Source organism: Taudactylus pleione, unplaced genomic scaffold (assembly GCF_031769625.1).
Source record: "Taudactylus pleione unplaced genomic scaffold, aTauple2 ptg000352l, whole genome shotgun sequence".
Classification (NCBI taxonomy): Eukaryota; Metazoa; Chordata; class Amphibia; order Anura; family Myobatrachidae; genus Taudactylus; species Taudactylus pleione.
Window position 1 is genome coordinate 15928751 of NW_028284753.1, and position 23967 is coordinate 15952717.

Consider the following 23967-nt stretch of genomic DNA (forward strand, 5'->3'; position numbering starts at 1 on the left):
GCCCTCTGTCCCTTCCATCAATGCTCCATACAGTACCTCTTAGCCACTACTCACAGATACCATCACTCAAACATTGAAATACCACTCACTCTCCGGCCCCATATCTCGCCCACTGATAAACTCTCACTCACCCAATGACACACACCGACACACAAATACCCTGTCTAAAACCTGACCAAAAAGAAAACACCAAAAGAAAATTGTATTTCCGTTTCCTAAATGAAATGATCCTACCTCTGGAACCTTTGCTATTCATTTCCCCTTCCGCCAGCTGTATTACTCAGAAGCTTTTCCTCAGCTTACTGCTATATTCCAACAAGGATCTAGGACCCAGAGATATGCTGTTGTAGAAGGGATGGTTTCCCAAAAAGAAAAATGGTGCAAACATGTAAAATAAATTCTTATTACAATAAAAGTATTACAGAGAAGGTAAATAGGGTTAAGTAGTAATAATTCTCAATGATCTATTCTGACTATAGCCCCAATTTACCTGCTCTATAAGATGCTTTAGGGTATACAGGTATATGTTGGAAAGCCTTTATAGTTGTCTCATCCTCCTCTCTCTGTATGCTGATTAATGTGTACTCCTCCCTCTCATCAGTATGCACAGTTATATGCTCTCTCTCCTCCCTCATTTGTGTGATTTGTATGCCCATTTATGTGCCGTCTCCCCATCTGTATAATCATTCATATGCTCTCCCCCCCTAATCTGTATGACCTTTCACATCTCTCCCCCAATTGTATGTCCATTGTGTTGGAAGGAGTACGCTCCTGTGCTGCCTCTTCCAGCACTATGCAGGTAGGGTAGAGCCGACAGTTGCTAGGACCAACTGGAGCTCAACTCAGAAAGAGGTCTGACCTCTGACATGCGCTACGGCACATGCACGGCATTTCCACATGTCTTTACTTCCTAGCTCCATGAGGATAGGGCAGACCAGGAGTCTTTGTCCAGTCTGCAGTGCCCCGCTGTATGCCCCCATACTATACAACCACTGTTATACAATATACCAACAGTGCTAATATCAGCCACTGCCAGTACCGCAATCACTCCTCGTGCACTATAACGTCCAGCAATACCCTGAGCACCAGACTACCACAAACACCTGTGATATTCCCTATGTCATATGCTACTTGTTGTTCTACTTGATGTAATAAATCTAAAAACGGGTCAAGCATACCATATGTGGACCAATCACCACCAATTACTGCGCTATACACGTAATTAACAACCCTTACACTCTGGTCAAAATGACATTGTCATGGTGCACCAACTCATCTAGAGAACTACTGTCCCTAGAACAGTCCACTTTGCATAATATTTCTACACTAGCACACTCCTCATATTACTCTGCTAATACTATAATGTGCTGTCTCTACCCATTCTCATCAGTACGCCCATTCATGTGCTATCTCTACCCGACCTTCTATGCACCCATTCATATGCTCTTTCTTTACCCCTTATCAGTAATGCCCACACTTGTACTCTCTCCCTGCTATCTGTATGCCTAGATAGTGTAATGGTTAGCATTTGATTCCAACTATGGCCCTAACTGTGTGGAGTTTGTATATTCTTCCTGTGCTTGCATGGGTTTCCTCCGGGTATTTCGGTTCCCTCCAGCACTCCAAAAATATTCTGGTAGTGTGTGTGTGTGTGTGTGTGTGTAGCATGTGGGAGGGAATACAGATTGTAAGCTCCACTGGGACAGGGACTGATGTAAATGGGCAAATATTCTATGTAGAGCGCTGCGGAATATGTGTGCGCTATATAAATAACTGATAACTACCGGTGAGGGGTAGTTGTCTCTGTCCCCCCTCATATCAGTATGCAAAATTATGGGCACCCCCATCTGTATGCCCATTCATGTACCCCTCCTCCTGTATGTTTTGTATTCTATAGTACTCTCCAATGGTTAACTTATCTTATTCTTGTATTCCTGTTTTTCTGCAAACATATAGGCAGCAGCTCCTCTAGTCCTACTCTCACTCCATGGGTTAGTGACAGGCAACATTGCAATGTCTTTGTGTTACGTCTCTGAGCCAGGACCAGGTGCTGGTGATGGACAACGCAGAGACTGGTGTGTGTTCCTGCAATTGGTTCCTAGGGAGTCAGATAGATGTTTCCCAAGAACACTCCTGATGGACCCTGCCAGGTTGCACAACCTGTCAAGTGAAACTGACTTAGGTGGAGAAACTGGGGTCAGGAAAAAAACCTGAAACTGGTGAGAGTTTATTTGTGAGTTTTAACACCCCCTCTCCACTCAAAGAACAGGGTGGGACCCAGGGGTGAAGTTATTTTTTTTATTTAATACACATGCCTATTGAAGTACTGTATGATTTCCATCTAAGTCAGTCAGGGCCAATAAACAAAAATGACCCATAGTTCATGCAGTGACATAGACCCAAAGACCATCTGCAGATTTTTTCTTCAGAACGATGAATAATGTCCACCTGTATGGGCTCTGGATTGGAGTTGGTGTCAAATGATAAAGCAGCATTTTAATGATTTATTCTCTTTCCTGAGAATACCATTTAAAGCAGGCATCAGTTTGTTGCAAAAAGTAATGAACTTGTTAAGAGATACTGTAACATTGTAGCTTGCCAGTTCATTATTATTCTGGCAGAAAATTCCAGCAAGGTTATGTAGTTACAATACCAACTCATGGGAAGCCATGTGACGGAATTCCAGTGTTGAAATCCCGACTTACTACTAAAGATAGGAATCTAAACACCGTCGCCTAGCTTTAGATTGACGACGGAAACCCGACAGATGGCTTCCCGAACAAAAGTAAGCGGTGAGGGGTAGTTGTTAGCTGTGGGGGGGGGGGGGGGTTAGGTTTAGGTGCCCCCGGGGTAACTTGACGTTAGACACCATCGGGGGGAGGTTAAGGTTAGGCATAACCCCAGGAGGTTTAGGGTGCGGCAAGGGGGGTTAGTTTTAGGCACCCCCGAGGGGACTTAGGGTTAGGCATCACCCCAGGAGTTTTAGGGTTAGGCACCACCAAGGGAGGGTTAGGGTTAGGGGGAGGAGAAGGGTTGGGTTAGTATACTTACCTGTCCCGTCGAGATTCTGATATGTGGCGCTTCCGGCGTCGGCATTTCACAGCTGCTGGGATTTCATACCCAACCCCCTGCAAGAAGTAATCTAGTGTTTCATTATTCCATTTGACCTAAGAGATCCAGTTGTGAAATTGTATAATATGGTCATAGTCTGATGCAGGTGTAGTGCAGAAGAAGAAATATATGTTAATTGAAAATGTTAAATGATTTAGTGAAGGCAGTAGCATTGTGCATAATAGTATTGGTTCTTTCTCAGTGGGGTGAGGCATAGGCTAGAGATTCTCCAGGGAGAAGAGAAATTATATAAACCATTTTGGCCCTTGGAAAGATTAATGTTTCCAGGCTACAGCTCAAATTGTGTACTGGTTGAGGTAATAACTGCAGGTCTTAGAATTCCTATTAAAATAAGGAGGCAATGGACAGTGATTGGCTGTACAGATGCAGGCGCAACAGGTGCAGTAATAAAATTAGCACTTGAAACCGGGATGATGGGATGGAACCCAAGCTGGTTGACAGACCTCAAAAGAAACCTTGAAGACAATCACTCAGACAGATCTTGAAAACTTGAAATAGGCTTGGTCATAGCTGATCAAATTGTTATGGACTTAGGAAATGGGCCACTCACAGATGGCATGACACATGTGAAGTAACGAGTCTAAGTAAGTGTCCGGTCCTCAACAGGGGTCTTCACAAAAAGGTTTTGCATCAGGGTTAAATAGGCAAAAACAAATGTTAGCCTTTGCCGATTGTCAGATGCAGTTTCTTGAGGAAGCTTCTGCATACCACCCCCTCCTCAAAGGAAAATATACATAAATAATTAATAATATAATTTTACAGCTGCATAATAAATCACAGCTGTGTTTTGTATTAATGTTACATAGCTCTAATTTATTGCGTTGGGATACAAGATATATATACTCTACAAATCCGATTCAATTTACCTCCATATAGATCAAGGATTTTCAACTCCAGTCCTCAAGCAATGGTGAGTTCATCTATTTTGCTTCGTCACTAACTATCCCACAGGCCGAAATCCTGAAGTCATGACCTGTTGGATGTAGTTGAGATTTGGAGTTGAGAACTAAACGCATAAAGCAGTTGCCATTTTTTTTATAAAGATGTATCTATATCACAACTTTGACTCATTATTTTATTACTTTGTGATAAGAACAAACTTTACATAAAGGTGAAAATCAATAAAATTGTCATGTATAAGTAACACAATTGTTGATCCTATAATTCAATTACTTGTAGAAGATGTCTGAAAACAGTGATTTGAATACATCAATCAATTAATTTAAAGATTAAGTAATGATTTAGCATGCTGGTGACATATGTTTGAAACATTAACAATTGAAAATAGGAGGTAATAATGTTATATGCAGTGCAATTGAGATTTAAAAAATATAGATAACACACTGCACTGTGGGCTAGTAAGTTAAAGTGCAACTCAACATAATAGATATTCAAGCAAAAGTAAAACAGACCTTTAATATTATCTTGGGAGGCCAGTACTTCTATCTTCATAAAATCAGAGCCAAAATCACAGTTATATCAAATTGCTAATTATCACCGAATTTATCAAATAAATATAGACCTAACAATTTTCACAAAAGTTCTGTCACAGTTTTAGTAATCAGAATCAGGACCCGTGGACTGGGCTGATGAGGTATACAGGAACAGAGGTGACCGGATTAGATGCCTACACATGGATAGGACCCATATGGCATGTAGCCTAGTGTCATCAAAGAGGTCAGAGATCACTGGATGGCTCCCAGACTGCCCCTGGAACCAATTAAGAGGAACTCCACCCCTAGTCCTGAACACAGGAGTAAGGGGCTGGAACCAGTCTTTGAGAACAGTGAGTAATACAGATAATCAATTAGCCCACATGGAATCCACTAAAAGATAGGACCAACTGATTACCAGAGCTGGGTGCCTGGAATCTACCCCTCAAAGTGGGAAATCGATCCAGTTCCCAGCAGTGTAGTTACCACTCCAGCGGAAACTCAACGCTAACAATCAGAGAGAGTACCCTCAAAACAACAACCACCATTGATGGAGCAGAGAGTCCCAGAGACTGGCTTGGCACTGCAATGTTGAGAAAAATAGTGAAAACTCACTGAGCATCAATACAGTCTGAGGTGTAATACAAGAATATTCCACTGGAACCAGCAATGAGCAAATGAGTTGTTAGAAGACTTGCTTGAAGCAGACTGAAGACTTGGCACTTGAAAGCACTATTAAAGTCTATAGGATAAACAGGATACTTCATACTATTGCTCAGACTGGAACCAGAATGTAGGAAGCAGGATTAACCAGACTGAATCCAGAATGGAGGACAAAGGCTGGAGGTTTGCAGGCTGATCCGGACTGGGACAGAATGAAGGACACAGTCTGAAGATATGCAAGCTGAACCGAATGGATCCAGAGCTTGAACCAGACTGAGACCAGAGGAGAACAGTAGCTTGAACCGGACTGGAACCAGAGATCAGCAGCTTGAACCGGATTGAGACCGGAGAAGAGCTGAAATGAACACAAGCTGAAGGTATGCAGACTGGATACTAGCAATACCAATATGCTGCAGAGTGAATGAGACAAACTCACAGGCAGCAGTGAAGAGGCAGCTTGCAGAGATCCACCTGACAGGAGTGCAGGATCAGACAGTAAATCCGAGACAGGAGGTGCACACTGGTAATTGAGCACACAGTAATGTTCCACATTGTTCCAACAGTGTGCTGTTGGCAGGTGCACACCGTCGGAACAATGAGGAGCTTTAAATAGGGCACTTCTGGCCAGAGCCGTAATTAGACTTTTTGGTGCCCTGTGCCAGAAAGAGCATTGGTGCCCCCCTCATTTTTCAAAGGGACATAATGCACCCAAAAAAGGGGAATGGCCTCATGGGGAAGGGCCAGGGAAGAGATAGGGGAGGCCAGGAGAAGCTGTGGATGAAATAAAAGGAAGCTACAAGTAAGAATGATAATAAACAGATATTTGACAGGCCCAAACAGCGCCCCCTGACCTGTGGTGCCCTGTGCGATGGCACCGGCCGCACTACCCTAGTTACGGCCCTGCTTCTGGCTGTCATTGGATGCAGAGATCATATGAGCACAGCATTCAGATTCTGACTGATTGGATTAGTCATCTGACTGTATTCAACATGACTGCGACCATGTAGTCCAGTAGAGCAGGAACGCTGCAGAAGGCCAGGAGAGAGGGAACACTGCAGAAGGCCTGGAGAGATACAACCCACATTAATAAAGCACCGCCAGACAGAATTTTAGTGACTAAGCCCCGGTTTGTGACAAGTTCTATTAATGCTGTTGTTACCTACCGTAATAAACCATTGTAAAGTGGGCTTTGTGCCTTCCAAACAAATGTTAGACAACAGAAAAACAATGGCCCTCATTCAGAGCCGTTCGCTATTTGCGGTCGTTCGTTTAAAAACAAGGGGTGGCTATTCAAATGATCCGTACGCACATTGCAGTCTGTTCACACCTCTAAGTCTGAACGAGCGAGCAAAACATACGCTCGTTTATTTGTTAAAAACGCCCCCTGGCCGCTCGCATCCTACGTCATGTCCGCTATTTATTAGATTAATCGAGTACATCGACCAGCGTATGAACTGCTCGCTATTCTTGTGGTTGGTGTTTGCTACCACAAATTTGCGAGCAGTTCTGGCTATAAAATAACCCAGTGACGTGAACAATGACGCTGCTGTTTTAAATATACACACCCATAAAACGCCCGTTTTGACCTTTAAGCACGCCTGCGTTCGGATCTCCACTCCCCATTTTCAAGCACCTTCCCCTGTTACCACCCACATACGCCTCATTCTGTCATTCAAAATAGCAGGCACTCGCTATATTGCGTACCAACGATTTTTGGCCGCACTGACTGGTTCGCGCATGCGTACTAAAAACCGTACGCATGCGCAGATGTGCAAACATCGCTCGGAACGAGCGTACTGCCGCTAACGAGCGGCTCTGAATGAGGGCCAATATACATAATACAATACAGTACAGTATTGCAAAAAAATGACAGTACTGGTTGATAAAAAATGTAAGTAAATAATATATATCAAATGTTAACAGATAACACCCTTAGGGGTGCCTAACCCTAATCCTCCCTCTAAGTTAGATGGAGGATTAGGGTTAGGCACCCCTAAGGGAGGGTTAGGGGGTAGAATAGGTTAGTGAGTACTTACCTTTCGACGAACGGGATTTTCACTGCTGTCGGGATTTGAACTGCCGGCCATGCGGACGGCGGTAAATCATACTGAATCCATGAGGGACATATGTCTATGATGCTGTTGTCTGAGCAGGGCACATAATATGTCAAATTAAAGGCCTTGGGGCCTGATTCAGTATGGATCGCAATTGCGATTGCAGCTGTGTAATCACGTGCAATGTTTTCTCACATCCGTAGTACCTCACAGTCCTGTGTATACATCAGTAACATGGCCAGACATGCACAATTACAGAAGGTCTGATCAGTCGCAGAAATTGCAAACCTTATCGCACGCAGTTAGTACTCAATCTGCATATGCAATTGCAGTGGCTAATTTATGCAGCCCATGCAACGGTGTTCAAACGGACAGACACACCTGCGTTTCTCCAACAACGTCCCTGTCACCACTCCCAAACGTTCACGGCCTGTCACTCACTCTGTGATGGATTCCTATGTGCATGCGTAATCGAAGTGCGATTGCAGTGCATGCGCAGTATGGTGCATACGCATGCACAGTACTGAACAATCGGCTGATCTGCGTACGTAGTTGGAATTGCGTACGCTGCGGAATCAGGCCCTTGGTCTGCAGATTTGCAGAAAAATATTGGCATTATAATTGGTTGCTTCATTTCAGAGTTATGTGGCAAAACAGCCACCCGCCATTTACAATGCATCACCATTGTGCTCTAGAAAATGTGACAGTTCGTGAACTCTACCTGTGCACCTTCTGGATGACCTGGAACATGTGACCAGCTGAGTGATCCTGGAAACTGTCAGTTACTGAACTCTCCATGTGCACCTTCTGGATGACCTGGAACATGTGACCAGCTGAGTGGTCCTGGAAACTGTCAGTTACTGAACTCTCCATGTGCACCTCCTGGATGACCTGGAACATGTGACCAGCTGAGTGGTCCTGGAAACTGTCAGTTACTGAACTCTCCATGTGCACCTGCTGGGTGACCTGGAACATGTGACCTACTTGGTAGTCTGGAAACTGTGACAGTTATTTGCAGTGCGTCTTGCGGGGACCTCAATCACCGACTGCTGTATTATTTAATTATTCACTTCACCTCTCGTTGTTTGCATCAAACATGCCTAGAGGCTGAAATCGAGGACGGGTGAAACCCTTACAGGTCGCACGGAGCGCGCAGGTCAAAGATCATAGACAACGTATAACAAGATCAACTGATATGTCGATTGCATTGGACATGACATATTCGGCACAATACTACTTTTTGGGTCCTATGGACGTGCAATGTGTGAACTTTGGTTCCCTGAACGTAATGGTAGAGGTGATTAACACCATTTTTTAGACTGCTGTCACAATGGAAAGGTTTCATTGACTATTGTGGTTTTTAGCAGAACTCTTTATGACAAATACCCCCAAATTACAGCCTCATTATATCCATAATATCCTCAGTAACTAATGACCATAATTGTTACTGAGGGAGAGTCTACTTTGGGAGAGCTTTGGATCACTATCATGTTGAAAGCTAATATATCTTTTCTTTAGCTTTCTGTGTCCAGCAGGTTCCATAACAAAATTTCTCTGTATTTGGAGCTACTCATCTTTATCCGGACTAGAGCCCCAGTTCCAGCTGAAGAAAACCAGCCTCAAATCATGATGCTACACCACTATAATTCACACTAGCTATGGTGTCATGTGGTTGATGAGCTGTGTTCACTTTGTGCCTAACGTATATTTTCAAATTAAGGACAAAAAATGTAACTTTTATCTGACAAAGTCATAAGATGCTTCCCACATGGTTTGGGTGATTAAAGGTATTTATTTGTAATGTTTACATTTTTGTTGTTGTTGTTGATTCTTGCAGCTCAAGTCACAGACCAGAAATATGAAACAAATAGTACATAAAATATACTGTAAAAAAGGTTGGTGGACATAAACCATAAATGTGATAAAGATAGCAAAAATAAAATAAAATCTTAATGTGTGGAGGCATCAAAATAAACAAAATAAGGGGTGGGGAGGAAGGAGACAATGGGTTATTATAAGGAAGACTATCTACTGGACATCTGGAGACCCAGGGGAGACTAAGATCACCTACCCTATTGCTTGTGAAATTTTGGGAGAGCTTTTCGGCAAGTGTAGACATAACGCTCATGGTCTATGGTATCATTAACAAGTGCCCACCACTTATAAAATCTTGTGGATCTGGAGCGCACTGTCACGACCAGGACCGCGGGTTCGCGGACCTTACCTGTCAGGGTGCTCTGGCAGGGCCCTCCCTGCAGGAATCCCGGCATCTGGAGATGATCCTGGTCCTGGAGATTGGGCAGAGTGGCTGGCAGAACAGCGGGCAGTGTATTCCTGAGCAGCGCTGGTGACCACTGGGTGCCGCCATCTTGGATCCAGGTCACATGTCTAATTTGGACCAATCAGCTTGCAGCTTGGGCTGAAGGACTAGCAACCTATCCTGCACTACCTGAGGGTACTAAAGGGCTGTCAAGAGGCTCTTTAGTTGCCAGTGCAACGTTTTACACAGCTTAGCTGTGTGCTAGTTCCTGTGCTCCCTTGCTTGTATTGCTGCAGTCTATCGTGGTCAGCCTGTCATCTCTCAGCCCACGTTCCAGCTCGTTCCACCTCTGGCTCCCATCCGGATTGCATCCTCCAATTGCCTGTCCGATAGAGGGTCCTGCCATTCCTGAGGGTTCTGTGTCCTTGTACGCCTCCAGCTCCGGCTCCAGTGTCCGACGTACCTCATCTCCCTCAATTGTCACAGTTTGAACCTTCTGCACCTTCCTCCATTAATGAATCACACCCCATTAAGGCAGGCATCTTTTCAATACCAGCAAACAGACCCTCGTACTATTCCTGTGTCCACTCCGGATCCAAGCTCCAATCAAGTCCTGGCAGTTTGCACTGGTCAAATGGATATGGCTAGTTAACAGGGTTCTAGTGCGGACCTTCTACAGGGTATCACAAGCTGGCTAGAAAGCTTAGAAGCCTCCCAGGTAGCTCAATTTCTACAAGATATGTCACTCAGACAAGATGTTTTGCAGGCCTCCCTCGTGACAGTGAGCATGCCTGCAGCAGATAATCTGCAAGCCTCTCTCCGATTGTTGCCGCTCCGGCTTCCCCATTGCATTTACATCTACCAACGCCCAGCAAGTTCGAAGGGAATACGAAGATGTGCCGCAGATTCCTTAATCAGTATGACATCCATTTTACTCTCCAACCATTGAACTTCCCTACCGCGAAAACTAAGGTCGCCTACATTGTCTCCCTTCTGTCCAGTCCCGCTTTAGACTGGGTGTCTTCACTCTGGGAGAGGTCTGACCCTCTGCTGGACAATTATACCGACTGTTTGGCGTCCTTTCGGAGGATTTTCGATGAGCTGGGAAGAACTACATCTGCCTCCACAGAAATGATGCGTCTCCGTCAAGGAAGTCGTCCGGTCAGCCAATATATTATACAATTTCAAACCTTGGCCTCGGAGCTAAAGTGGAATGAGGAGGCCCTGGTCTTTGCGTTTTGGAATGGTCTCTCTGATCGATTGAAAGATGATCTCGCCACTCGGGACGTTCCGACAAAACTAGATGAGATGATTTCTCTCTGCAATAAGATAGACCTACGTTATCGTGAGAGGCAGGCAGAAAAGAACAGGGAAGACCAGTTCCGATTCCGAGCTACTATTCCTCCGGTTACTCCCTTACCTGAAGCCTCGGGTGACGAACCTATGCAGATCAATCGAGCCCGACTCACTATGGAGGAACGGCAAAGACGCCGCCGCAAGAACTTATGTATGTACTGTGGAGAGATGGGTCATTTGGTTGCCACCTGTTCCCGGCGTCCGGGAAACCTTCATTCCTAACTGGCTCCGGAGACACCAGGATAGGAGTTATGTCGTTGTCTCCAAGTAAAAATAAATCTACTTTATCTATTCTATTGGAATTAAAACAAGGATTTCAAATTACTCTTTCTCTCCTCGATTCAGGAGCAGCAGAAAATTTCATTACCACAGACCTGGTTCAAGAACTCAAAATTCCTGCCAGATCTCTCACCCGGACCATCACCTTATCGGCGGTAGATGGCAGTCAAATTGTCACGGCACAGTATCCCTACAAACCCAGCCTGTTCGTGTTCGTGTAGGGGCTCTTCATACCAAACTCATTTCCTTTTTAGTTATTCCCTTGGCTTCCCATGGATTTATTCTGGGATATCCGTGGTTATGTAAGCACAACCCCGTATGGATTGGAGCTCCATGCAAGTTCTGTCCTGGGGGGATTTCAGTTATGTTTCTTGCCTGCCATGTATTAAGCCCATTAAAAAGGTTGAAATCTCTGAAAGTTCACAGATTCCCATCTATTATAAGCCTTTCTCTGACGTGTTTTGTATATTCAGGGCTGACGCATTACCTCCACATCAAGACTGGGATTGTCCAGGCAAGACTCCTCCTCATGGTCGGATATACCCACTGTCGTTACCTGAGACCCAAGCAATGTCTGAATATATACAAGAAAATCTCCAAAAGGGTTTTATCCACCCTTCCTCTTCCCCCGCAGGCGCCGGTTTCTTTTTTGTGTCAAAAAAGGATGGGGGTCTCCGACCCTGTATCCATTATCGGGGCCTGAATGATATCATGGTGAAGAATCGATATCCATTGCCCCTCATCCCTGAATTATTTGACCGTGTCAAAGGTGCTACAGTGTTTACAAAATTGGATCTACGAGGGGCGTACAACCTCATTAGGATTCGTTCAGGCGACGAATGGAAAACCGCCTTCAATACTAGAGATGGACATTTTGAGTATTTGGTAATGCCATTTGGGCTCTGCAATGTACCTGCGGTTTTCCAGAACTTCGTGAATTAAATTTTCAGAGATTTGCTGTATGTTTCAGTGGTTGTATACTTGGACGATATCCTGATCTTTTCCTCTTCCCTCTCTCAACATCGCTCACATGTGAAGGAGGTTCAACTTCGCCTGAGGGAGAATCATTTGTATTGCAAGCTGGAAAAATGCGTATTTCAAGTACCCTCCATTCCGTTTCTAGGGTATATCATCTCTGGATCTGGATTGGAGATGGATTCCAAGAAAGTGCAAGCCATTCTGGATTGGTCCCTCCCTAACTCATTAAAAGCTGTACAGAGATTCTTAGGATTCGCAAATTATTACAGGAGGTTTATAAAAGGCTTTTCAACCCTAGTAGCACCAATTTCGGCATTGACTCGAAAAGGTGCTAACCCCTCACAGTGACCCCCTGTAGCTGGAACAGCCTTCCAGATGCTGAAACAGGCATTCATTTCTGCACCCATCCTGAGGCAGCCCGACATCAATCGTCCTTTTTTTGTGGAAGTAGACGCATCGCCTGAAGCTGTGGGAGCGGTCTTATCACAAAAGTTCGAGGATAACAGAATTCATCCTTGTGGATACTTCTCTAAAAAATTCTCACCTGCAGAGAGGTATTACCCGATCGGGGAGCAAGAATTATTGGCAGTTAAAGCAGCCTTTACTGAGTGGCGATACCTCCTCGAAGGAGCCCAATTTCCCATTACTGTCTACACCGACCATCGGAACTTAGTGTTCTTAAAAAACATTCAGTGCCTCAGTTCTCATTTAGCCAGATGGGTAATATTCTTCTCCAGATTTAATTTCGTCCTAACCTTTTGTCCATGTTCCCTAAATCAGAAGGCAGATGCTCTCTCCCGTTCCTTTTCCTCTGGAATCCTCTCCGAAGCTTTAAAAGAGACCACCGTTCTGGAATCCAAGGTATTTGCCACCATCCAGATCCAGCCACCTCCTGGGAGAACCTTCATTGCTCCAACCCTTTGTAAATGGCTGCTCACTTGGGCACATGCATCTCGTTTTGCTGGGCATACCGGTATTTGCAAGACTCTGGAATTTCTTCAACGTTTCTACTGGTGGCCCGCCGTGAAGTCCGAAGTTTCTGAATTCATTTCCTCCTGTACCCTATGCGCCCAGCATAAAACACCACAACATCCAGCAGGAGCTCTGATGCCTCTCTCTACTCCGACTTGACCCTGGTCTCATTTGTCAATGGACTTTGGGCCTGATTCAGACCCGGTCGCTCTGACAGAGCGCTCGCTCTGAATCAGGGTCAGGTTTTTTTTTTTTTAGAACGGCCTCCTGGCCGCTCGCATAGCTTTGGGTGACCATCCACAGCTACAGCGAGCGGCCATGATGATGGCCATCGGACTTGCGACGAGACCCTTGTGGTAGGGTCTCATGGCCGCAAGCCCCAGAGAGATTTTGGCTCTAACAGAGCCGGAATCTCTCCACTGACATCACGAGTGATGTCAGTGGGGCCGCTCCCAAATGTCAGGTGTTCTCATGGGAACGCCTCCATTTGGGCAGCCACCCCCCGGCCCGCCCACCAAAGGGGGCGAGCTGTCACTCAACATCGACAGCTCGCCCCCTTTGTTGCAAGACCTGGAGCGACGGACTGCCCACGATGCGCACGATGGAGCCGGTTCCATTGTGCGCATGCGCTGTGGGCCACCATCGACCCAGTTGCAAGCGCTCAGCGCTTGTGACCGGGTCTGAATCAGGCCCTTTGTCACTGATTTACACATCTCCAATGGCTTTTCCACCATCTGGGTAGTAATTGACCGCTTCTCAAAAATGGTACACTACATTCCCCTGAAAAAACTACCCACAGCTTCTGAGTTGGCTCAACTTTTCGTTCTTCATATATTCTGCTTACACGGACTCCCTGCAGGAATCGTTTCAGGTCGTGGAGTCCAGTTTGTAGCCAAATTTTGGAGATCCTTATGTTCCGTGCTCCAGGTCAAATTAAAATTCTCTACGGCATACCATCCCCAAACCAACGGATCCACCAAAAGAGTGAATCAGGACTTAGAAACCTTCCTAAGGATTCATATGACCTCATCTCAAGATAACTGGTCTGACTCCCTTCCATGGGCGAAATTCGCACACAATAGCTCTTACCACACTTCCACTGGACAAACTCCATTCTTTGCAGTCTACGGCCTTCACCCCAGAGTACCCGAGTTTAAAGATTTACCCATCTTCGATGTTCCAGCCGTGACTACAACCTTACAAAGTTCTTATAATATCTGGACTCAAGTGCATTCCTCCCTTCAAAAAGCATCTCACCGATACAAACTTGGGGCAGACAGAAGGAGAAGAGCCATTCCAAGTCTCAAAGTGGGAGATCAAGTATGGTTGTCAACCCGCAATTTACGACTCAGAGTTCCATCCATGAAGTTCGCTCCTCGCTTCATTGGTCCTTTCCCTATCACCGATATCATCAATCCTGTGGCCTACAAGTTAAAACTTCCTCCGTACCTTAAAATTCCTAATTCGTTCCATATTTCCCTGTAGAAACCCTTAATTCTCAATCGATTCTTCAAAACTTTACCCTCGTCTCCTAAAATTCAGACAGAGAGAGGAGTGGATTTCGAGGTTAAACAAATTTTGGACTCCAGGTTCCGTTATGGTCAACTACAATACCTTCTTGACTGGAAAGGCTACGGTCCTGAGGAACGATCTTTGGTGAAAGCAGAAGATGTCCAGGCTCCTCGTCTGAACCGTGAATTCCATTCCAAAAATCCGGGGAAACCTAAAAGCTGTCCAGAGGCCATTCCTAAAGGAGGGGGTACTGTCACGACCAGGACCACGGGTTCGTGGGCAGCGCGGACCTTACCTGTCAGAGTGCTCTGGCGGGCCCTCCCTGCAGGAATCCTGGTGTCTGGAGATGATCCTGGTCCTGGAGATCGGGCAGAGTGGCTGGCAGAACAGCAGGCAGTGTATTCCTAAGCAACACTGGTGACCACTGGGCGCCGCCATCTTGGATCCAGGTCACATGTCTAATTTGGACCAATCAGCTTGCAGCTTGGGCTGGAGGGCTAGCAACCTATCCTGCACTACCTGAGGGTACTAAAGGGCTGTCAAGAGGCTCTTTAGTTACCAGTGCAACGTTTTACACAGCTTAGCTGTGTGCTAGTTCCTGTGCTCCCTTGCTTGTACTGCTGCAGTCTGTGGTCAGCCTGCCATCTCTCAGCCCATGTCCCAGCTCATTCCACCTCTGACTCCCGTCCGGATTGCATCCTCCAATTGCCTGTCTGATAGAGGGTCCTGCCATTCCTGAGGGTTCTGTGTCCTTGTATGCCTCCAGCTCTGGCTCCAGTGTCCGACGTACCTAGTCTCCCTTAATTGCCACAGTTTGAACCTTCTGCATCTTCCTCCATTCATGAATCACACCCCATTAAGGCTGGCGTCTTTTCAATACCAGCAAACAGTCCCTCGTACTACTCCTGTGTCCACTCCGGATCCAAGCTCCAATCAAGTAAAGACACGCACAATATGCTGACAATGATAACTTTGGCAAGAGTGGACAGGCCCAAAACATATTGGTAAATCATGACATTAAACAATTCCTCCACATCTAAGTCAAATAAATGGGGCCATGTCACCCTCGTTTTCTGGGTGTGCCACAGCCCGGCTTCAGAATGGGCATTGCCATGGTGATCCAAGGCTGCATCTTCGGACGTAGCACTCAGATTACAGAAGCTGACAGGAGGCATCTTTTTCCTATAGTAGCCACCTGCTGCATTATGGTGCTGTTATGTTAGGTAGGGATGATTACCTAGAAGCCTAGTTCAGCACAGTATTGAAGGCAGGAATGTAAATAGTCCCGGAGTTGAATGACAGCCTTGAGGACTGGTAATAGGCTAGATTGCAGCCGTTGGGCCTTGGTGTAGCCTTTGGCTGAGTAGTTTTAGCTGGATGCAGCCTTTGGGCTGAGTTGCAGCCTTTGGGCTGTGTAGCAGCCTTGAGGGCTGGTGATCTTGGCAGGATGCAGCCTTTGGGCTGAGTTGCAGCCTTTGGGCTGTGTAGCAGCCTTGAGGGCTGGTGATCTTGGCAGGATGCAGCCTTTGGGCTGAGTTGCAGCCTTTGGGCTGTGTAGCAGCCTTGAGGGCTGGTAGTCTTAGCTGGATGCGGCCTTTGGGTCGTGATGCAGCCTTTGGGCTGTGTAGCAGCCTTGAGGGCTGGTGATCTTGGCAGGATGCGGCCTTTGGGCCATGATGCAGCCCTTAGGCCATGTAGCAACCCTGAGGGTTGGTGATTTTGGCAGAGTGTGGCCTTTAGGCCATGTAGCAGCCTTGAGGGCTGGTGACCTTGGCAGGATGATGCTTGGGTGTGCCAAGTGCCGCCAGGTTGACACTGGCGGCAGTACACAGAACAGCGTACCCTGGGTACTGGGATTTGCACACTTCAGATGCTTAAGTGCGGCTTATGTCGCCAAGTTGACACTGGCACTGGTACACTAGGTAGCGTACCCTAGATGCTGGAATGCACGCCGTGCCACCAAGATGACACAAGCGGCAACAGCAGATGATATACAGACCAGGCCACCTGGATGGATCAAACGGTAGTGAGGAAACACAGCAGGACTGGACTCTGGAACTTCAGATCAACAGGAGACTAGATGCCACTGGAACACAATAAACGCTATCACTGGCATGGAGTGAAGGGCTGGCTGGATTTTAACAGAAACAGGGCCCAACCAGAGCAAGCCTCCCTAATGACAGACTATTGTGCAGCTGGGCTGTGCACAGACAGGAGAATCAATCAGTGTGCACCTGATAGTAAACACAGACAGGCAGTAAAGTGCAGAAGCTCAGCAGCAACCAGGGTTGGAACTGCAAACAATATGCTGCTAACCACAGATCCTAACAGGAGGAAGGAGGAGACTTCAGCGAATGCTTGCCCGGGGGTTCACCCCACACAGCATTGGCATCACGACGGCTGTGATAGGTGCATACACACGGTCAGATTTCTTATCAGATATGAACGATAACGATTGTAAAAATCATTCAATCGTTCATACTATATCTTTGACATATAAGGCATGCATCGACAAACGATGCGCATTCCTGCATGTCAGATAATGATCTCTGACATAGTCTGTGTTTGCAGTCAGATTTTGATGATTTCATTCATTTTAATACTGTCAGAAATCGTTCAATCATTCATCGTTGATGAAATCATTCAAATCATTGTAAAAATCATTCAATCGTTCATCATTCATCAAATCTGACCGTGTGTATGCGCCATTAGAATATTAGTTGGACTGCGGTTGTAAATTACTGTCCATCTCTAGGTCCATTGTAAGGGGCAGGGAAAGGTAGGGGAAGGAGGCAAAGAACCACTAAGAGGGAATTTAATAGATTTGGACCAATTAATCAAGAGTCCTGAAAAGAGACCAAAATCTTCAATAACCTGCATAAAATGCTACAGTGATTTTCAAGCATCAGCTAGGAACAACAGCATATTGTCTGCCTTTCGAGCTATTGTGTCAACAGCATTACCTGTCCGAAGGCCCTGAATATCAGGATCTGTTCAGAATAGACATGCGAGAGGCTCAATGGCTAATACAAACAATGCATGGGAGATAGGGCAGCCTTGGCGAGTACCATGTCCTAGATTAAAAGAGGACGTAATATAAACATTGGCAGATACCCGGGTCGCAAGGGAAGAATAGGAGACGGACCCAAGCAATAAACCAGAGACCAAAAGATAACCTGCCTAGGATTTTCCAAAAATATTGCCATTCACTGGAGTCAAAGGCTATGGCGATGTCAAGAAAGACCGTCACCTCCTCAGGAACATCCAGATGAGACAACTTATAATACATTTAACATTCTGTTATTCACCTCTCCTGATTGGTACCTTTCAGAATGAGATCATGTAGATGTTTTGAACACTTGAACCATGGCTATCCCAACAGGATGCAGTGGCAAATGCAGGATTTCTAGAGAGGGGTTTCCAAATGCTTGATTTTAGAGCGAGTTTGGCCTGTCCATGAAGAGGGCATCATTAACACTTATAGGGGTATTCAATATGGGAGCGAAAACATCGTTTTTGCGTTAATATCGGAGCTATGACGTCATTATCGCAGGTTTTAGTTTTACACCGTATTCAATTTCAAAGACTTTTCGCAGGTTAGAAAAGTCTTTGATAAAAAACGTGGATAACTTTTCACCATTGAATAGGTGTCGAAAAAAAGTGCAGAATTGGGGTTTAGGGGTGCAGGCTTAAAAAAAATAGCCTGCACCCCTTGGAATGACATTTAAAAAAGAACTGTGTCAAAAAAAGTAAAAAAAAAAAAATAGGGACACCCCAAAAAATTAATTTAAAAATTGGGGTGAAAAAAAAAATGGGAAAAAATTGATTAACAATAGGGAAATAGGTTCAGGGCTATTGTGCAAGTATGCGGCAGGTGTTTTGTAGAATAGATTTATAGCGGCAGGTGCACAAATGCAGAATTTAAAAAAAACTTACTTTAGGGACTTAAAAATATGCTAGTACCCATTTTCATGTACCCCAAAATTGATGGCACCACTTAAAAAACGAAAAAAAAAAAACCTAAGTGCTCTTCTGCAACACTTCTTCAATGTCGGGAAAAAACACCTGCTGCGGCTATTTAAATCCCCGACTTTCATTTAAAGGCTAAAACGGGGGTACCCATAGTGATCCCCCATGTTTTTACAACTTTAGGGGGTTCCTACAATTTTTTTAAGGAAAAATTCGTAACTTTACGCAAATCCAACTTCGGAGGCTCCCATTTTCGTTAATTTCATATTGAATACGGGGATAAGCGGGCGCGCGCCCGATACTTTAACGCAGGTAAAAACTCCGATATGAAACGTAAACTTCGACAGCGAAGTTTACGTTTCATATTGAATACCCCTCTTAAACAGCTATAATATGAGTCATACAAAGTGCAGTGTATTTCATAATTCTGACATATACAGGGCCAGCAAATATAGTTAACCCATTAGATGTGGCAGTAGGGCACAGTCTGAGCTGAATGCTTTTATTTCAAATGTGGTCATCATTCCAGAGCATTGGAGCAAATCTTGGAGTTGGGGGTGCGGCAGTAGATCCTAGCACTGCCCTGGACATATATGTACACATTTGTTTTCTTGTGCACTGGATAGCGTATGTTATACACTATTAATAATTATCCCTATAGATGGTATATAGTAGTGCACCCCTAACAGTGCACATTTTCCAGATCTCCTAGTTGGTACAAAGGTGTAATCATTACTGGTTGTGTTAATTATTTCATAGTAAAATGTAATTATATACTGTTATAATGGTCATAGTGTGGGTGGGGAGGGGGGTTTCCAGGCAACTGTAACCCCCCCCCTGCGTTTGCCAATGGGATGCAACTAATCTTTATTTTGAGCTCATCACAACCACTTTCATAACTGCCAGATATACTGTATGCTAATTACCTTTGAACATGATTTTCCATAGTAGAGCTTTGATTCATTTCTAATTATTTTGTGATAAAATAAAAACAAACTTTACATAACAGTGAAAGTTAAAAGTTAAGAGAGTGATAAAATCATCATGATATTGTTTAGCAATTGTAACAAAGTTGTTAATCCTATAATTCATTTACATGTATAAGACTTCTGAAGATACTGTAGTGAGTTGAATATATAAATCAATAAAGTTTCAACATTAAGTAATGATTCAGGATGCTGGTGACATATATTTGAAACATTAAGATTTAAAAGAGGAGGTAATAATGGTCATTGTAGGCTAATTGAGGTTGAGACAATATAGATAAGACATTGCACTGTTAGCTAGTAAGTTAATTTATAACTAAGCACAAACATGGAAATGAGTGCTAAATTATGAATAAGTTCCTCAGGATCCATATTAAAATAAAATTGATTAAAACATCTTACATTCAAGCAAGGGTAGACTTACATTTTTTCTTACCAGGGTGCATTGCATTGACCTCAAATTAAAAATAATCTTGTTGTGATGATGTGGATTCCCTTTGCTGTGTTCTTGGCTTCTACTATGTGCTGTGAAGCTCCACATTCTTGTGAGAAACCATTGTATCTCTTAGCGGCCTATTCATCGTCACTTAATTTTGACAAAAGCAGGTGAAAAAGCACATTTTCACCTGCAATTGTTAAAATTAAGTATTCGGGCCATTCATTAAGAAGGTGAAGCAGGAGATATAACAGATATCGCCTACTTAGCTTCTGTTTTCGGAATGGCCCGCTGTCCCCATACACTAGTATGGGGACAAAATTCATCAAGCTCCGAAAATATTATATTTTCGGAGCTTGACTGCAGAGTACCCCCGCTTGTTCTTCGCCGCCTGCCCTTCCCTATGGGAAGAGTGTCCGGCTTGAGAGAAGGGATCCTTTTGGATCCCTCCACCCCTGTCTGGCTCCTTCCGCCGGACGTCGGGGCTCTTTTACGCATGCGTGACCTGTAGGAAAAGGAGCAGTGAAGCAGCTCGCAGAGGCAGCTGATTTCATATCAGCTGCTACCACGCCGGAGCAATGATGAATTGCTCCGGTGGCCGCGGCGAATTAGGGTGTTAATTATCGCGGTCCGTTCAGACCCCGATAATTAACATCATGAACAGGCCCCTTAGTAATCTCATTCAAATGTTTTATTTCTTGGAACTTTTTACATTTCTCTCAATATACAGGATATTTTAAAACAAAACAAAAACCAATACAGCAAACATTTCTAACAGGTGGTCAGTGGTTGCCAGCAGCAATATACAGAAGTCTTCTGGGTAGGGGAGTAGAAGCACATCAGAAATGCTAGACACACCTATCATGGCAAGTGAGAAAAGAGGGCCTCACTGCATCCAGACAATTTGAATGCTGAAAATTATGAATATCACTATCAAAATAATTAATTCCCTGAATCACAGTACAGTTTCCACTTCATCAGATCAGCAAACCACAGTACACCCTCACCCTAATCATGTAGTCCACAAAATGCAGTACACCCTCACCCTGATCATGTAGTCCACAAAACACAGTACACCCTCACCCTGATCATGTAGTCCACAAAACACAGTACTCCCTCACTCTGATCATGTAGTCCACAAAACACAGCACTCCCTCACCCTGATCATGTAGTCCACAAAACACAGTACTCCCTCACTCTGATCATGTAGTCCACAAAACACAGCACTCCCTCACTCTGATCATGTAGTCCACAAAACACAGTACTCCCTCACTCTGATCATGTAGTCCACAAAACACAGCACTCCCTCACTCTGATCATGTAGTCCACAAAACACAGCACTCCCTCACTCTGATCATGTAGTCCACAAAACACAGCACTCCCTCACTCTGATCATGTAGTCCACAAAACACAGCACTCCCTCACTCTGATCATGTAGTCCACAAAAAGCAGTACTCCCTCACTCTGATCATGTACAGTAGTCCACAAAACGCAGTACTCCCTCACTCTGATCATGTACTTCATAAAACACAGTACTCTCTCACTCTGATCATGTAGTCCACAAAACACAGTACTCCCTTACTCTGATCATGTAGTCCAAAAAACACAGTACTCCCTCATTCTGATCATGTAATCCACAAAACACAGTACTCCCTCAAAAGATTGGTTTTAAAGTCCGCGCTCAAAGGTTTTGCTATGAAATTGGAACCTTTAGCTGCTAGACACTTGAAAGGTATCCCAACCTTCCTACGTATTGATATGGAATGGAGTATAGCGTCAGCGCTTTGAGGACCTGCTCTGTCGTTATCACGTAGTCAATATTAGAATATATAATGATTTACGTATCAAATGGATTAAGTTTGTAAAGATAATATCTTTTTAGTCCCGGTGTGATCCACCTGGTGCAAGCTGTAGGGTGGGTGTTCTTATAAAGACAATTTTAGTAATCAGTCATCAGTAATCTATCACTGGTTTGCAATAACTTTGGGCAGGTAAGTTCATCTGTGTCTCAATGAATGAATGAAGGTGATGTTCATTAGTGGTGGCGTAATGTGGAAAACTTCCACCCTGCAGCCTAACCCTAACCTCCCACTTGTGCTTGACCCTAACCTCCCCCTCTGCATCCTAACCCTAACCTCCCCCTTATGCCTAACCCTAACCTCCCCCCTTGTGCCAAACCCTATCCCCCCCTGCAGCCTAACCCTACCCTCCCATTTGTGCCTACCCCTATCCTTCCTCCGTGCAGCCTGACCCTAACCTACCCCTTGTGCCTAAGTCTAACCTCCTCCCCTGCAGCCTAACCCTAACCTTCCTCTTGTGCCTACCTCTAACCTCCCCCCGTGCAGCCTAACCCTAACCTCCCCCTTGTGTCTAACTCTAACCTCCTTCCCTGCAGCCTAACCCTAACCTTCCTCTTGTGCCTACCTCTAACCTCCCCCCGTGCAGCCTAACCCTAACCTCCCCCTTGTGTCTAACCCTAACCTCCTCCCCTGCAGCCTTACCCTAACTCCCCATTGTGCCTACCCCTAACCTCCCCCATTTGCCTAGCCCTAACCTCCCCATTGTGCCTACCTCTAACCTCCCCCTTGTGCCTAAACCTAACCTCCCTTCCTGCAGCCTAACCATAACCTCCCCCTTGTGCCTAACCCTAACCTCCCCCCCTGCAGCCTAACACTAACCCCTAACCCCTTGTGCCTACCCCTAACCCTCCAGTCTCACAGCTTAACCTTAATATCAACATTCTATGAATTTTGGGATTGTGGTGTCAACATTTTGACTGTCGACAGTGTGAATGTCAACCTTATGACTGCATCCCGAGTTAATGTACATTTGCCCTTTATTGGTAAACCATCAAATATCACAAGTGCTTTAAGCCGTCACTGGTCACTGTGGAGGTTTAAACTTGACTCTTCTGAAAGGTAATTTCATAATGCCAAGATTTCTTGTTATAGATTTACCCATACAGTAATTATTGATTGGCACCTTAACTAACATTATGGGCCAAATTTTATAAAGTGAGAGTTTAGAAAATGTTCGAGTTTAGCAGTAAACTCTCATATTGGTCGAGTTTTATCTTCAAAATGGGAAACCATCTTAATGAGAGTTTAAATTGTGAGTTTTTTTAGTCTAAATACATGCGAGCTAGCATATTATCAGACTGGGTTAAACCACAAGTCTGGGGGCTGGCTTGGGTAACGCCATGTGACTGAATTTGCCCTATTAGGATAGGTGTGTGTGTTTTACTTTGGTATGTGTCCCGGTGTGGGCTGAGACAAAGCCTCTTTTGTTCCTGTCTTCCCACCCTCCCTCCCTATGTTTTTTAGTAGGATTTTGTAGTTAGCTGTTTTTTGTGACGGGAACGAACGGCAGGTTGCCACTTAGGGTGCAAATCTCATTCAGTTGGTAGTATTATAGTCTTTGGATGCGCTCACCCTCTTTGACTTGTTAGTTCGCTGGATCATCCTGCTGGGGATAGCGTCATCACCATTCCGGGTGGGTAGTCATGTTAGAGGGTTGAGTGGAAACCTATTGTTGACAGTTGTTTAGTTTTTGGTTGCTCTACACCTTGGGCGTTGTCCGCTGGTATACATGTCTGTGTGCTGCATTTTTGGAGTAAGCTAAATTTTTGCCATCATTTCTTTGCCACTATACTTTCGATCAGTTAAGATTAATTTAATATATATTATATAATTTTAATAAATTGCTAACTAATTATTCTGCTAAATCTCTTGTCCCCGACTCTTTATTTCATAAAATTTATTAAGAAGGTGTTTTATTACACGGTGTTACACAGGGCACCCCTCTGACGATAGAACGTTTAAGGGCTATTATCATATGCCAATCTTTTGTTGGTCTAAAAGGTGCAATGGTTATTCTGATTTGTTGCTGTGTCACCAGTAGTAGCTCAATCAATTTATATGTTCACAACAGGTGCTAC

At 44.7% G+C, this 23967-nt stretch overlaps 1 protein-coding gene across 1 annotated transcript in view; it reads right to left on the minus strand.

The window, feature by feature from the left end:
• Positions 1 to 23967, minus strand: part of LOC148508681 (cyclic nucleotide-gated channel alpha-2-like) — a 260462-nt gene that overhangs the window by 206456 nt on the left and 30039 nt on the right. Inside the window, exon 2 of the mRNA XM_088444227.1 lies at positions 3999 to 4105. The gene's annotated coding sequence lies outside the window, so the exon portion shown is untranslated. The remainder of the gene's footprint in view (positions 1 to 3998; positions 4106 to 23967) is intronic.